The sequence below is a fragment of the Monodelphis domestica genome, chromosome 1 (genome assembly GCF_027887165.1).
Source record: "Monodelphis domestica isolate mMonDom1 chromosome 1, mMonDom1.pri, whole genome shotgun sequence".
In the NCBI taxonomy this organism is placed as follows: Eukaryota; Metazoa; Chordata; class Mammalia; order Didelphimorphia; family Didelphidae; genus Monodelphis; species Monodelphis domestica.
The window spans coordinates 567,251,185-567,269,502 of record NC_077227.1 but is presented as its reverse complement, the minus strand read 5'-3'; the positions used below and the strand labels follow the sequence as shown (position 1 = coordinate 567,269,502).

The 18,318-nt window shown below is 32.4% G+C and overlaps 1 long non-coding RNA gene across 1 annotated transcript in view; it reads left to right on the top strand.

Moving 5' to 3' along the window:
- The first annotated feature begins 8,547 nt into the window (after window positions 1-8,547).
- Window positions 8,548-18,318, top strand: part of LOC103106006 (uncharacterized) — a 30,667-nt gene continuing 20,896 nt past the window's right edge. The window contains exon 1 of the long non-coding RNA XR_458857.3: window positions 8,548-8,632. This is a non-coding gene — a long non-coding RNA (uncharacterized LOC103106006). The remainder of the gene's footprint in view (window positions 8,633-18,318) is intronic.

Here is an 18,318-nt window from a genome sequence, read left to right as displayed (position 1 = left end):
GAATCATAATAGCTTAAATTATTCCACATAAAGGAGGGCATGGCAGGAGGAGGAATACTTTCATGGAAGGGGAGGAAGAAAGTGTTAATAGGTAATATGTAAACATTCCTCTCAGTGGAATCAGTTCTCAGATGGAAGAACAGCCAGAGTTTTTGAGGTATAGAATCTTATCTTACAGGAAAGTAGAAAGGGAAGGGGAGGGTTGAGGCAGGGTACCAAAGGGAGGGAAAGGTTTGGGTGGGGATCAATGAATAGATCTTAAAGAGAAATAGAAGGGTAATTAGAAGGGATGGGTTGTGAAGGAAGTAAAATAAGGGTGGAGAGAAAGGGGACTGATTAAAAGTAAAACACTCCTGTAGAAAAAATATGGAAAGATAGGGTAGGAATAATAACGTAAATAAAATTGGTGGGAACTATACATGTAATCATATCTCTGAATGTTGAATGGGATGAACTCACCCACAAAATGGAAGCAGATAGCAGAGTGGATTAAAAACCAAAATAATATCATATGTTTTCTAATAGAAACACACATGAGTCATGTATACACACACAGTGTAACGGTAAGAAGTTGAAGCAGAATTTATTTGAAATATACTGAGAAAAAGAATTTAGGAGTTAAAATCATGATCTCTGACAAAGTAAAAGTAAAAGTAGATCTGAATAAAAGAGATCAGTAACAAATTGCCTTCTGATAAAAGGCAGTATGGACCATGAAGAAATATCATTACTCAAAATGTTTATACCTAATGGTAAAGCATTCAGAATTTTAAAGGAGAAACTCTTGGGATTTGAGGAGGAAATAGATAGTAAAACTATACTAGTGGGAGACCTCAACTTTCTTCTAACAGATCCTGATAAATCAAACCAAAAAATAAAGAAGCAAGAAGCAAGAAATGATTTAGAATCATTTATAATGATTTGAGTTAAGAGATATCTGGGGAAAAGTAAATAGGAATAAAAAGGAATACACCTTCTTTTTAGAAGTGTGGGAGAAAAATCTCCTTACCCCTATAAAATGAAGATTCAATTTTAATGTTATCAGTTGTCTTGAGATAATTGTATTTGTAATTCTAATATAGTCAGCATAAGTCATGATTGTAGCAGACTTTTGTGAATATTATGGTATAGGTAGTAAAGTTTTGCATTATGGAACAACTGCCAGCCCCACCCTTCAATGTTGCTCTATCAGGCACCATAACTTATTATCTATTATGTATCAGGATACCTGCCCATTATTTTAGAACCTGGTAACACTCATTACTACCCTCTATTAGCCCAGGCATCACTGCTTCCCTCCTTTCCATTAAGTGATTTTTAATTCATGAATAAAAGATTTCTTTCACTAAATAAGGGGTGCTTCCTAGTTGAACTAACCTATGGACAAATAAGGAGTGATTCCTACCAGACTTAACCAATGCTTATTTGCTTCTGGGTGTCTCTATTTTTGAGGGCTATGACTATTAGTGGTATAAAAGTTGTCTAATTCTTTGGGATATAAAGGAATGTCTCTCCCAGTTTTGGGGGTCCCCTGGTCATGACCAGGGGTCCAGATTTGTTGTGGGATAGACCCTCTCATAATAAATCTCTTTTTTATCGTTTTGATGTTTTGCTTATCATTTGCATACCTGTGGTTAGAAAAAAAAATATGCTACAGTATCACATGGAACATTCACAAAGACTGACCATGTAGTTGGGCAAAAAAAAAAAAAAAAAACCCAAAACATTAAAAAATACAGAATAGAAGAAAGAATGAATGCAACTTTTTCAGATCATTATGTGAAAAAAATTTAATTAGTAAGAGGCAAAGTAAAAATTAATTGGAAATTAAATAATCTTATTCTCCAAAACTGGTGGATTAAAGAACAAATTTTTGAAACAATTACTAATTTCACCAAAGAGAATGACAATAAAGAAATGACATATCACATTTTTTTGGGATAATATAAAAGCAATACAAAGGGGAAAATTTATATCTCTGATTGCCTATATCAACAAAATGAAGAGCGAAGAGATCAATGAATTTGGCTTACAACTTAAACAATTAGAAAAAGAACAAATTAAAAACCCTCAGAGAAAGAGCAAATTGGACAGCCTAAAAATCAAAGGTGAAATTGATAAAATCGAAAGCAAAAGAACTATTGAAGCAATAAATAAGACTAGGAACTGGTATGTTGGAAATCCAATATTAAATAGATAAGGTATTATTTAATCCAATTAAAAAATAGAAGGGAGCCAAATTAAGAGTATTATGAATATAAATGGTGATATCACATGTAATGAAGAGGAAATTAAGGTAATTATTAAGAAATATTTTGCCCAATTATAAGGAAATAAATATGGCATCCTAGATGAAATGGATGAATATTTACAAAAATATAAATTTCCCAGATTAATGGAAGTGGACATACAACAGTTAAATAATCCCATCTCAGACAAAGAAATTGAACAAGACTTCAAGGAACTCCCTAAGAAAAAATCAAAAGGGCCACATGGATTCACATGTGAATTCTATCAAACATTTCCTGATGGATTCACAGGTGAATTCTATCAAACATTTAAAGATCAATTAGTCCCAATACTCTACAAACTATTTGACAAAATAGGCAAAGAAGAAGTCTTTCCAAATTCTTTTTATGATATAAACATGGTCTTCATTCCCTATTCAGGAAGACCAAAAATAGAAAAAGAAAACTGTAGAACTATCCCCATAATGAACATAGATGCAAAATCTTAAATAAAATACTAGTAAAAAGTCTATAGCAAGTTCTCACAATGATTATTCCCTATCACCAGGGAGGATTTGTACCAGAAATGCATGGATGATTTAATATTAGGAAAACTAATATGACAGAGGCTGGCAGTAAAGGAAGAGTGCCAGGCTGAATCTTTCTCCTCATCAGGGGAGAGGCCCCAGGAGATTGGAATCTTGTGAAGCCTGAAGGTTACTTCTGAAGAGCATTTGGTCTCTCAGTTTTGAGAAGCTGAGGAGAAAGGACTTGTTAAGACTTTCTCCGGAGGGTTACCCACCTTTTTTCTGCTAATGACTGGAAATCCTTACCCCCAACATTTCCCAATTGGAAAGACTACTGAAGAGAAACCTGAGAAAAGACATTTTGAGTCTCTGTCAGACTTTATATCAGCTCCTGTTGCCCTGGGTCTGAACTGTGGCCAGGGGGCCAAACCCAGGGTCAGTCAACCTGACTCTCTCTCAGGGGGCTCAGGCTGCCAAAGCCTGAGTTCCCCTCACACTTGAGGAGGGAGGGGAAAGGGGTTAGAGAGAAAGCAACCCACCTTTTCCCCACTTTCATTTTCCATTCTTTCCCCTGCTAGCCATCCCTTTGAATTACCCTAATTGAATTAATTTACATTAAAGTGATTATCCTTTCCTAAATTTGATTCAAATGTGAGTATAACAGCTTCAGGAGAAGAGAAATCTTCCCAGGACCAAACATTTTAGGCCCTAGTAGTGGAAGGGGACAAGACCCAATCTGTGAGAGCAGCCAATGAGGACAGAAGGCTAAAGGGGGAAATTCTTCAAACCCTCTGTCCTCTCTCTGAGCCAATTTTAAACATCACCTGTCTCTCCTAGATCCTATTTCTTTTACCAACTACAAACCTTCTCCATTACACTAACCACACAATTAACCATATCAACAACCAAACTAATAGAAATCACATAATTATCTCAATAGCTGCAAAAAATTCATTGACTTTTTTGTCATAAACATAAGACATAAACACACATTCCTATTGAAAACACTAGAAGATATAGGAATAAAATGACATTTTCTCATAATTACAATGAGTAATTCTTTAAAATTATCAGGAAGTATCATCTGATATGGGAATCTGTTAGATGCATTCCCACTAAGATCAGGAGTGAAGCAGGGGTGCTAATTATCACCATTAATATTAAATATTGTATTAGAAATGCTAGCAATAGCAATTAGAGGGGAAAATGAAATTGAAGAGATCCAAGTTATGGGGCATACGAGTCAATTATCAAAAGAAAAACAAAACATAAAAAATGGAAGGAAAATGAAACTTTTTGGGAGAAAGAAAAATCCAAAATCAGAATCAAAATATCAAAAATCCATGTATACAGAATTTTGAGTAAATTAGAATCAATTCACAATAAGCCCTTCTATTAGGGTCCAATTAAAATAATTTCTATCTTACATGTTTGTAGGACACAATGCAGTAATATTTCAATTACCCAATTGTAGGGTCACATAGCTAGGAACTGTCTGTAATCAAATTTGAACCTAGGACCTCCTCTCTATAGGCCAGCCTCTCAATCCATTGAGCAACCTAGCATTGCCCAATACTCCCAGCTTTGTTTCATATTCACTTTGTGAAAAACAGACTTCATAATCTACTGATGTATTTTATGAAGGAAAATTGCTCGTAATATTGTATTATACTTCATATATTTTAATAAGTATATAGTTTTAATAAAATTTGCCTGTGGCTTCCATATTTCCCTACTTGGCACGTGGTTTTCAGAGAAGACTAGTAGCTCTGTTTCAGGGCTTCCTGAGTTCTTTTAAGAACTTTTTTTCTTTATGTGTGTCCATCTGCCACCCTTTTCTTTCTTGTAGCTGAAAAAATCTATAAAATTTGCAGTGATTGCATTCCAGCAAAATATCTCAACAGGCAGACTAAACTAGGTTGAGGCTAACTGACAACCTCAAAATTGTTGAAGACTAAGGAAGATGTCTATCTGAGGTACACGAAGACTTCTCTTACCCAAAGGGGAAATTATAACATTTTGTTGAAATGGCCATGAAGTTGGCTCTGTGGAATACTAAGAACTTGATTATGTATCAAAGAAGTTAAGGTCATCCACTGCATCCAAAGCCATCACCAGTCATCTCAACTTTTTTTTTCATGCTTCAATAATTTGATGTCTCTGGAAGAGAGAGGCTGTGAACCTTGTTTAACTCTGCCTCACTGCAATCTAATTCATGTGTGAGTCAAAAGACATCACCAGTAATATCATTTTGGTCCCCTTTGAATATGAAAGACAAAAACCAAAGAATCAAAATTGCAAGGAAGCCCAATATCTGTAGATTCAGTATTTTTTAGGCTGCTTAGATTAGAGATCACTTTATCACTTTATCTCTTTACTCTGATAATTGATAGATACTAATTAAACTGAGTGAATTATTATAACCCTATTATAGTTTTCTTTCATTTCTACCTCATTTTTTCCTTTGATAAGTTTTTTTATAATTATGAGTTTGTAGGAAATCTATTTTTTACTTGAACTTTAAAAAAATTCTTATTTGAACATTTATTTTCAATCTTTCTCTGTCTCCTGTTTTGTTCCCCATTGCCTACAAATATAGATATATGATCCACTCCAGAAAAAAAACCCCTGTAATTAATCCTTCTTTCCTAAACAACCATCCTGTTCTTTGCAGCTAAATTAATTAAAAAAAACATCTACTGAAGGATCATTTACATTCTCTTCTCCCATTCCCTTATAATCTACATTCTAATTTTCCCTCAAAATTTCTCCTGCCAAATATTCTACTGATCAGATTGATCTAGTTGACAGATACACTGGCCTTTCCTCAATCCTCATTCTTTGACCTCACATCAGCCTTTGGCATTGTTAGTCATTCTCCCTTCCTTGATACTCTCTAGCTAAGATTATTAGATACCATTTTACTACTGATAAACTATGTTTTTTTAGATACCATTTACCATGAATTACTTGTATTTTGCCTCTCTGACTCTTTCTCCTTTGTTGCATACTCTTCTATCACATTCTCTAGAGATCACATTCTCTAATCATGTGCCCCACCTTAATGTGTACTTAGCCTCACCATTACCTTTGATATTGATTCTGATAACACTAATTTGCTCTTATCAGCAGCTCATTTAATGAACAATCCCATCTTCCCCCTCACCCTGTAACAGAATACTATATTGCTTGTCATGGATATCAGATTCACGTGTTGAGGCCCTATATATGTGCCCCAATTCCCAATCTACCTTCCCTTGGAGTAAGATGGAATCTAATGGGATGTACATCACTAATTGGGATTTCCAAATTAATTGTAATATAATTGGCAATATGTGAAAAAATGTCAAAAATGAAGGGAAAATTCATTTGCTGCCATGTAATTTCAGAAGGGTTTCCCAATGATTTCTAGGTTAATTTCTTATCTTTACAATGACACAAAATCCAATCCAGACCAGCCTTGCCCATAGCATTCCTCTAGCCAAACTCTGAGTTATAAGGAAAGTCTTATAAAGGAGAAGAGATTAGAGGATGAATGTCATAATCTCTGACCTTGAGGAAGAGTGGTGATGTTATGCAAATCCAACAGCCTCATAAAGTCATTGTGGGAAATCATCTATTGCTTTCAGAAAAGTCACTCCTTTCAGGCTTTGATTTTTATTGCTTTTTTTGAGCAGAATATCTTTGTTGCCGGTATTGTGTGAGATAACGAAGTTTATAATCATTGGGGATTGCAAGAAGGAACGAATTGACTAAGAAATTTCAATCTACCTGGTACTCAAAGGAATCTATACTGTCCTGTTATGCCTCTGGTAATGGGCTGACTAGATTTTATCAAGAGCAATTCACAAGGAAAATGCTGTGTCCCTATGACCCAGTCCATTGTTTTGTGACCACATTTGTCTTTTAATGACTTCTTGGTTCCTTCTTACCTATCAGCCCCACTTAACATCCCTTCAGACAAGGAGATCCTTCATGAATTGTCAGAATAACAAGTCTGATGTTATAAACTTAAAGCTAGCAATCTGATGGGATTTTTATTTTTCAGTCTTCTGTGTCACATATAAGGTGACTATCTCTCTTGTTCCCTAATAGAACTAATCATCTAGAAAAATGAAGATGGAAAATAAGGGAAAATGTGTGTGTGTGTTTGTTTATATAAACATATTTCTTTCTTTCATCATTTCTGATTCCTAGAAACACCATTTGGGTTGTCTTGGCAAAAACAGTGAAGTAGTTCACTGCTTTTGTTTCCACCTCATTTTATAGATGTGGCAATTGAGGCAAACAAGGTTAAGAGATTTGCCTAAAGTCAAACTAAGTCAAAATAAGGGTCTTAGAACTCAGGAAGATAAGACTTTTTAGTGTTAAGCCCAATATTCTAACTACTAAGCTTGCCATATACATACATACATATATATGCAAATATATACTATCTATAAAATGTGAAAGATTATTGAAAAATTAACACTTTTTCAAGGTCAAGCTAAAACTTTTAATTGTTATTCCTTAATGTGAAAGGAGCACCCTAATGTCATGTATACAAAGCTTTACTCCTATTCAGCTAAATATCAGTATCATTATGAATGCATTTAATAAAAGTGAAGAGACCCAATCAAATAAACTGAAATAAAAAACAAACAAACATGTATATATGAGGTTTTTACACAATACCAAGGATGAATGATCCCTCTCTTCTAGAACCCGGTAATTCAGTTTAACCAAGAAGGAGTTGCAGGTGTCAACCAAGGGGAAATTCCTCAACATTTCTAATGTATATCCTAGGAGTCAGGATATCAGCAAAGGTTTATGAGCCATTACTTTAGTTTTTAAATTCTTTCACCTTTCATGAACATGATGAGAATTAGGAATCCTAAGTCTTCTCCCTCCATTCTGGAAACACAATGGTGTTCATTACTCTTTCTAGTTCTGATCAATAACAAATCTCTAATAGTAATAACTAATCCCATACAATTCACACTTTAAGTCAAGTTTACACTATTTGATATGATGACAGGGGCTGTCTTCTAACTAAAACAAGCATTGTTTCTATAACATTCTATACTTCTAACTTTAGTGTAATAATTCCAGTAATCTTGAAGCTTTGGATAAATTGTTTCTTCTTTCTAGACTTGATTTTTCATATTTGTGACATAAAAAGCTTTTAATAAGTGATCTCTAATGCCTTTTCTTCATTCAATGCTTTAGTCAGCAGATAAAAAAATGGGAGTGGTACTGAAGTAATACTGATAAGATATCTTTTGAAGGGAGGGATTTAGAAGAGATAATGGTGAAAGAGAAGTCAATTCCTTTCCTCTAGATAATTTTCCAGAGTGCCCCACAAACACTATGGATAGATGACCCAAAGGGAGCTGTTTATCTGTCTCTTTGCCCAGCTTTTGACTATCCTATTAAAATATTAATCAAATAAACTAATATCTGGGAAGCTAGTGGTGGGGGGATTTACCCTTCCCAGCTAAGCAGAAGAGTTGGGGTACCATGGTACATAGTGACCAAATATCAGCACATATAAGAGACCAAAATACATTATGAGAACACGTCATCTTGCCAAATCCTGTCTTTGTTTCTGATCAGTCTTTTTAATAAAAACAAAAAACAACAAAAAAAAACTTAGTACTCAATCATTGCATCTGGGGTTAAACTTGGTTACATTTCTTGGCTCAGAAGGACTGTTTTCAGAATGTTTTTGTTTTTTATGCCCATCGGTTTCTCTGCCAAGACTCCACCTTCTGAAAATATAAATCTGGTTCTCTGTGTGTACTTGTGGGAATGTTATTTGTGTCCAAAGATAGAGAACTAGGTGTTCTGCTTACTATAGCTCCTCTGATCTGATTGACCGAATTTTCTGGATTTCTGGTAAGGAATAGGTAATCATTATTGGTTATTAATTGGAATTAATGTTACTATTTATTGGAAATAAAAATACTATGCCTCCCAGGATTTCTCTTCTGGCCTTTACATTTATTCTGAAATATAGTTATAGCTGCAATAATGTGGCCTGAGAGTCAGGCTCAGGGTCTGGAAGTTCTGGGTTCTAGTGTTGCTTCTGACTGAAATGTTTGGGTGACATTAGTCAAGTCAATTATCTCAGTGCCTCATACACTTCTATAAGATCCTTAGTTATGACGTAGAAATCTTTTATGTTTTTGTGTGATGTCCATAACAATTATGATAGCCAGAAGATTTTCCATTATGACAGATCTCATTTTCAGCATTTTTTAGAATTTTTAATCATTTTTATTTAAGAAATGTAGAAAAATAGTATCATCTTGGTGAGTTCTAAAATTATCAAAAATTTATCAATTAAAAATCATCAATATAAATAATCAATATAAAAATCTTCAGGTAAATGTATATTTTTATTTTTGTAACTTAAAATTATTCCATCCTATATATTACATGCAGCTATTTACTGGGATATTAAAAAGACTGCTTTGACTACTAATTTTATGCCCGATGCATGAGGAATAAAGTAGCTAAATTCAGGGATTCTCTTCATGAGTCTACTCATAATGGAAAGTCTTCTGGCCATAGAACTTGTTATAGACTTCACACAAAATCAGGAAATATTTCTATGCTTATATTTATAGGAAAATTATTATCAATGAAATTAATGACTTTGACATAAAATATCAATATTTGGCTATAAGAGGCATCTGAATAATGACTTGGATGAACTAGTTGCATCAAAATAGTTATTGAGTGGATTTGAATTGAATGCCTCCATTACCTGATATATACTTTTAATAAGTCATTTTATGAGATTGTAAGGTATGATTAGCTAAAACATTGATACAAAACAAATATGGTCACCGTTTTTCTCCATTTATAACAGTGAATCATAATAATAGATATAGTAAATAATATTGTCTGGATTTGGACTTTTTACTTAGTCTTCCTTTATTCTTGCTATCTAAACTGTCTTTTAGTTGCTTATTTTAGCTTCAGTTGCTCTTCTTTATGTGGTTATGTCTGTATCACCAATTATTTTTAACTCTTTTGCTGTTTATGAACTAACTCCAAATAACTCCCCTGACTTCTCTCATATCCATGTACTCCAGGTATCCTCCTCTGGTGTTATGCCTCATCTGGCATCCTATAATTCCCGAAGCTTGTTTTATTGTCATTACCAGACACAAAGATGTCTGCATAGCCCAGGTAGACAAATACCTAAGGTACAATATGGATGAAGGATTCTTGTAATATAATTTTATCACTGACTATATGTATACATATAAATATACAAATAGATACATATTTATTTATTATATATTATGATAGGGAACTTTGTTCATAGTAGTATATAAATATTATGCAGTAAATCAGGGAAAGGTAGATGGATGTGAATTAGATGATGGGTTTTAATACTGGCTCTTCTATTAACTATGTGACTTTCAGGCAAACCACTTATTGGTTCTGATTCTCAGGTTCTTTATGAGTAAAATGAAGGTCTCTTTTGTCTCTAAGTATATTGCATATATACACATTATATCCTGAACTTGAATTTAGTATTTCTTCTTTTATTCATTTAACTAAAGTGTTTAACACCCTAACATATGGTGAATTTTGGGCAGGTACCAAGTACCAATGAGAAAATGGTATTTTTTTAAATTCCCATTCTATTCTCTCTAGATAAGCAGATCTAACTTTCTATTAATCTCTTTGACTTCATTATACTTTTAATTTCCATCTGTATACATTCAAGGAGATTAATATAATCTTAGAAAATTCATCATATATTATAACAATAAAAAGTTTTGTTAAATGTATTTAAGCAGAAATACTTAATTCATCAAATTCAAATCACGACACAATAAATCATGTTTAATAAGGGACTGTAATAACACAGATAAAGTATCAATTGAAAAGTAAGTAATCTAATCTTCAAGAATGAGTCAGTTAAAGAATAAGCCATTTAACTATATAGAAAATAATAATAATGAAAAAACATACCAAAAATATGGATTGCTAAAAATAAAAAATTAGGTGAAAATTTTTAATCTCTAAATACTTACAATCAACATACACAAAGATGAGGTCAATGAATTTAGTGTGCAATGAACAAACAAGGAAAAAATGAAACGAAAATCTCCAATAAAATACCAAATAAGTAATCATGAAATCTACATGTGAGATTAATACAATTTATATCAAAATATTGAATTAATTAATAAATAGAAAAAGGATTTAGTTTAATGAAAAATCCAGAAAATAGATCAATTATTGATTAATATAGTTTAAAAAACAGAAGAAAAAGACATCAGTAACATCAAGAATTAAAAGGGTGAATATACCACTAATCAATATAAAATCAAAGCAGTTATTCAGAACTATTCTGCCAAAGCACATGTCAACAATTTTAATGAAAGCATGATGGAAGAATGACTACAAAAATAGAAACTGCTTAAACTAAGAGGGGAGAAGATATAAAATTAATATCAACCTATCTTAGAAAAATAAATTGCACAGGCCATAAATAAACTTTTTAAACAAAAATCCACCAGGTCATGATCAACTAATTTCAATCTCATATAAATTATTGGAAAATAGGTAAAGAAAGAGTCCAAGAAAACTCCAGTACCGATAACCTAAACCCAAAATAGGAAAAACAGGAAAAAAAATTATAGAGTGATTTAATTAATGAACATAGATGCAAAGTTTTCAAATTCCCTGGTCACCTTCATATTAAAATGTACCAAAAGAGCAAAAAATTAGGAGAGCTTGATAGCTAAATCAGGTAGGAAAAAGCAGAAGGAAAAATACAATATTTGTCAACATCAATACAAGATTAAAAAAAAACTTGCAAAGTGACTATTTATACATGTATTTTCATATATAGCAGTTACTCTCCATCTCCAAGTTTACATACTATTAATATTTGTAGTAGAGTAATCTTTTAACACCAATATCCCAATTCTATGACCATACAAATAAGTGATAGGTCATTTGTTTCTCTTCTGTATTTCTACAGTTCTTCTATACAGGTTGATAGTATTCTTTTGATGAATTTCTCTGGATTTTCCTGGATCATTGCATTGCTGCTAGCAGAAAAGTCTATTACATTCGATTGTGCCAGTATCAGTTTTTGTGTACAATGTTCTCCTGGTTCTGCTTCTTTCACTCTGCATCAATTCTTGGAGGTCTTTCTGGTTTACATGGAATTCCTCAATTCATAATTCCGTTCAGCACAATAGTATTCCCTTACCATCAGATACCACAATTTTTTCAGCCTTTCCCCAATTGAAGGGCAAACCCTCATTTTCAAAAATTTTGTCACCACAAAGAGTGGAGCTCTAAATATTTTTGTACAGGTATTTTTCCTCATTATCTTTTTGGGGAACAAACCCAGAAATGTTATGGCTGGACTAAGGGCAGGCTATTTTTCAAAGCCCTTTGCACATAATTCCAAATTGCCCTCCAGAATGACTGGCTTAAATCACAACTCACCAGCAATACATTAGTGTCCCAATTGTGCCACATCCCCTCCAACAATTTTTACGGTCCTTGGTTGTCATACTGGCCAGTCTGGTTGGTGTGAGGTGGTATCTCATAGTTGTTTTTATTTGCATTTCTCTAATCAGGAGGGATTTAGAACAATTTTTCAAGTCCTTATTGCTAGTTTTGATTTTTCCATCTGAGAACTGCTTATTCATATCCCTTGAACATTTGTCAATTGGGAAAAGGCTTGTTTTTTGGTAAATTTTGACTTAATCCCTTACATATTGGGAAATTAAACCTTAATCGAATTTTTGTTATAAGGATTTTCCCCCAAATTTGTTGCTTTTCTTCTAATTTTGGTTACATTAGTTTTGTTTATACAGATGCTTTTTAATTTGATGTAATCAAAATCATTCATTTTACATTCTGGAATTTTCTCTATCTCTTGCTTGGTCTAAGATCCTACACATCTGACAGGCATACTATTCTGGTCACCTAATTTACTTATGATTGCATTCCTTATATTTAAGTCATTTACCCATTTTGAATTTATCATGGGATAGAGTGTGAGGTGTTGATTTAAACCTGATTCATTCCATATTGTTTTCCAAATTTCCCAACAGTTTTTTTCAAATAGTGAGTTCTTGTCCTATAATCCAGAATGGGTAGACTCATTGAACACTAGCTCCCTGAGGTCATTTAACCCTACTCTATTCTATTGATCCACTATTCTGTCTCTTAGCCAGTACCATATTATTTTGATGAACACTGCTTTATAGTACAATTTAAGATCTGGTACTGTTAGGTCTCAAGTCTTCACATTTTTTTTCATGTTTTCCTTTGGTATTATTCATCATTTGTTCTTCCAGATGAACTTTGTTATAAGTTTTTCTAATTCTATTGAAAGAAATATTTGGTAGTTTAATAATTATGACACAAAATAATTAAATTAATTTTTGTAGAGTCATCATTTTTATTATATTTGTTCTTTCTATTCATGATCAATTAATGTTTTTCCAAATATTTAGATAGAGTTTTAATTTTGTGACAAGTGTTTTTTAGTTGTGCTCATATAATTCCTATTTGTCATGGTAGATAGATTCCTAAATATTCAATTTCTTTTTTTCCTCTAATTGCCACCAATAGGCTTTCTAGTTCAATATTAAATAATAGAGGTGATAATAGGCATCCTTGCTTCATGCCTGATCTCATTGGGAAGGCTTCTGAATTGTTCTCATTACAGATGGTACTTGCTGGTGGTTTTAGATATATACTACTTATTTCTTTGAGAAACATCCCTTTCATTCCTATACTTGTTAGTATTTTTAATATGACTATGTGTTATATTTTGTCTAAGGTTTTTTCTGCATTCATTGTGATAATTGTGTGATTAGTGATGATTTGATTTTTGATATAGTCAATTACATGGATAGATTTCCTATTATTAAAGCATCCTTGCATTCCTGGTATAAATACAACCTGGTCATAGTAGATAATCTTTGTGACAATTTGCTGTAGACTTTTTGCTACCATTTTATTTAAGATTTTTGCATTTATGTTCATTAAGGAGTTAGGTCTGTATTTTACTTTCTCTATTTTTGGTCTGCCTGGATTTGGAAACAGTACCATATTTGTGTCCTAAAAAGAATTTGTTAAAATTCCTTATTTGATTATTTTGTCAAATACTTTGTATAGTATTGTTATTAGTTGTTCTTTAAATGTTTAATAGAATTCACTTGTAAATCCATCTGTTCCTGGGAATTTTTCCCTAGGAAGTTCCTTGATGACTTGTTTAATTTCTTTCTCTAAGATGGTATTATTTAAGCATTCTATTTCCTCTTTTGTTAATCTAGGCAATTTATATTTTTGTAAATATTCACCAATTTCCCCTAGATTGTTATATTTATTGCCATAGAATTGTCCAAAATAGTTCTTAATCAATACTTAATTTCCTCTTTTTTAGAGATAAGATTGCCCTTTTTCATCTTTGATACTGTTAATATATTTCTCTTCTTTCTTTTTTATTAGATTAACCTGTATTTTATCTATTTCATTTGTTTTTTCTAAGTGGGAACCACACTATAGTCTTATTTAATATTTCCATAATTCTTTTACTTTTATTTTCTCCTTTAATTTTTAGGATTTCCAATTTACTTTTATCTGGGGATTTTTCATTTGTTCTTTTTCTAATTTTTTTTAAGTTGTAAGTCAAATTAATTGATCTCTACCCTCTCCATTTTGTTCATATAGAGACTCAGAGATATAAATTTTCCTCTGAGTACTGCTTTGGCTGTATCCCATAGATTTTTATATGTGGTCTTCTCAGTGTCATTCCCTTTAATGAAATCTCTAATTGTTTTGACCCAACTAGTTTTATAAAATTAGATTATTTACTTTCTCATTAATTTTAAATTTGCCATCCCATGCACCTTTATTTATTATAATTTTTTATTACATTATGACCTGGAAAAGTTGCATTTATTATTTCTGCTTTTCTGCATTTGTTTGCATTATTGTTATACCCTAGTATATGGTTGATTTTGTGCTTGTATAATGTATTGCTGAGAAGAAGATATATTCTTCTTTATCTTTGTTCAATTTCCCCCAGATATCTATTAATTCTAATTTTCCTAACATTTCATTCACTTCCATTTGTTCTTTCTTATTTATTTTTTGTTAAATTTATCTAGTTCTGAAGGGAATGGAGATTCCCCACTGATATGATCTTACTATCTATTTCCTTCACAATGTCCTTTAATTTCTCCTTTAGAAATCTAGATGTTATTCATTTAGGGGCATAAATGCTTAGTTATGATAATACTTCCTTGTTTATAGTATATTTAAGAAAAATGTAATTTCCTTCCTCACCTCTTTTAATAAGATCAATTTCTACTTTGGCTTTGTCTGCTATCATGATTGCTTCTACTGCTTTTTTTTTTTTTACTTTGGATAATGTATAATATATTCTGCTCTAGGCTTTTACTCTGAATCTATGTGTGTCACCCTGCATCATACATGTTTCTTGTCAACAACATATAGTAGGAATATGTTTTTTTAATCCAAACTACTATCTGCTCCATATTAACGGATGAGTTCATCCCATTCCCATTCAGCATCATTATTACTATCATTGTATTGCCCTTCATCCTATTTTCCCTTTTTCATTCTCCTCTATTCCCTTTCTCAATGTTCCTCCTCATCTGTATTTTACTTTTTGTCACACCCTGCCCCAGTTATCCCTCCCTCTAATTACCTTATTTTTCCATTGTTTTATTTCCCTTCAATTTCTCTGTAGGGCAAGAGAGAATTCTATACCCCACTCATTAGAGAAGGACTTGTTTTTTGCTCTCTGAATCAGTTAAGATGAGAGTAAAGTTTAAACATTGCTCAACAGCACACTTATCCTCTCCTCTTGTCTCTATAATGATTTTTCATGCTTCTTTATGTTATAGAATTAACCCAATTCTATTTCTCTCTTTTTTTTTCTCTCAGTGCAACTTCTCTTTCAGTCCTAGATTTATTTTTCCCAAGTCATTCATATGCGCAAACATCACATCATATATATTTATCATTTCGTATTATCACATTTATATATACATCAATCTTATCTCTAAAAAAGAGGAAATTATGTATTGATTAAGAACTATTTTGGACAATTCTATGGCAATAAATATAACAATCTAGGGGAAATCGGTGAATATTTACAAAAATATAAATTGCCTAGATTAACAAAAGAGGAAATAGAATGCTTAAATAATACCATATACATCATCATATACATCATCTCATCATAATAAGCTTACTTCTCCAACCTCTTTCTGAATAATTTTTTTCCTTCTTCCCTACTATTAAGAGTAAGTTTTGAGAATTACAGAAATTCTCTTTCCATGTAGACATAAACATTTTGACTTTCATGAGTTCCTTCAATTTGCTCTTTCTTGTTTACTATTTTAGGCTTGTCTTATGTCTCATATTTTAACTGCAATTTTTTTAATTCTGGCTTATTCCTCAGGAATGCTTAGATATCTTCTATCTTATTGAATGCCTGTTTTTTTCTTGAAAGAATATATTCAGTTTTCCTGGATAGGTTTTCAGTTTTGTAAATCCAAATCTTTTGCTTTCAAGAATATTATATCCCATGCCTTTTGATCCTTTAATGTAGAAACTGCCAGGTCCTGTGTGATACTGACTGTAGCTCCATGATATTTGAATTGTTTCTTTCTGGCTGCTTGATGTAATTTTCCTTGGTTTTTTGACTCTTGAATTTACCTATTTATATTCCTGGAAGTTGTCATTTGACAATTTCTTTCTAGAGGTTATTTGTGAATTCTTTCAATTTCAATTTTTTTTTTGTTTGAGGATCTCTGTGAAATTATATATGATAATTTCTTTTAATATGATATGTAAAGGTTTTTTTTTCTTGATCATGCCTTTCAGGTATTCTAATAATTTTCAAATTGTCTCTCCTAGTTATATTTTCTAGGTCAGTTCTTTTTTCAATATTTTATGTTTTATTCTGTTTTTACATTCCTTTGATTCTACTTTATCACTTCTTTATATCTATTGAAATCCTTAGTTTCAAGTGAGTCAGTTTTGATTCTTAAGATCTGGTTTTCCTCTCTGTTTTTTGTCTCTGTTTTCAATTGGCTCATTTCTTTCATTTCTCCTTACATCACTTTCCTTTCTTCTTGCATCAGTTTCATTTCTCTTCCCCACTTTCTCTCTGATTCTATTAACTGGTTTTTGGAGTCTTCTTTGAGCTCTTTGAGAATTTATGTACAACCCATATTTTTCTTTTGGACTTTGCATGTATTTCCTTTGCTTTCACTCTCCCTTTCTGTGTCTGTGCCTTGCTCTTTTTCTCTATAAAAATTCTCTACTGTGAGCTTTCTTTATTGTTTTTAGCTTCTTTATACTATCTAATTGTAGTTACGCTCTTTTTTTGGGGGGGGGAGAAGTTGGGGTGCTCTTTTAAACTTCAGTCCTTGTTTGATGTTATTCTTAGCTTATTTTCTTGGTCTGGGGGTTGAGAGCTCTGGGAGCCATCTACCGCTGCTAATTCAATTGACTCTTGTGATGCTGATGTCTTAATATCTTGCCTCAGGCTTGGTCATAAGCTTTTGATTTCACTGTGATCATATTCTAGCCCTAGACTTAAACTCAACTTTTTGGTTCTGCTGTATATTTGATCCAATCATGCACATCCTTGATGGCTTTGTCTTGGAGCTCCACCCTAGTCTTTAGGCAGAAAGATCCATACGTAGGTGATTAAGATACAGAAAAAACCTTGAGAAGATTTAAAATATATCAATGTCTAAAAGTATAAGGTTTCAAAAATCATTTTAAATAGGAAATAGCTACATGTCTAGCAACAAAAGTTATTGTCTCTTAGAGAAAAATCCTTGATCTTTTCCTATAATTATAGGGAGAAAATGAAGATGTCCTCTTTCTTCTCCTGTATGTGACATAGTACCAAGAGAAATAGCTAAACAAAGAGTGGAAAAATCATTAAAATTTATAAACATTGGCAGATGATAAAATTATCCTCATGTGAAGATGACAAAATACATAAAAACCTAAGAAACAGGTTTTAACAATTGTCATGTAGCATCTGGTATTCAGATGCTCTCTTTCCTTAATTTCTCCACCCTTCATGAGACAGTAAATAATCTGATATATTTTATACCATTGCTGTCATGCAATACATATTTCTATATTGCTCATGTCCTAAAGAAACACATATCACACATACAATAAAAGGCCACAAATGAAACAAAGTAAAAAATGCCATGCTTTTGATGGGCAATCAGACTCCAACAGTTTCTTCTCTGTCAATAACATTTTTCATCATGTGGAAATTTGGAAATTTGCTTTGCTGATAATGGTTTACTCATTCACAGCTGATCACTGTAAAATATATCTTACTTCTTATATTGTTTTGCTTCTGCTCAGTTCACTCTGAATCAATTTATCCTTTTCTCTGATCTCTTTGAGATATAGACCTGAAGCGGTATTACTGGGTCAGAGGGTTTGCATAGTTTTATGACCCTTTGAGTCTCTTTCCATATTGATCTCCAGAATGTTTGTATCAGTTCACAGTTCCA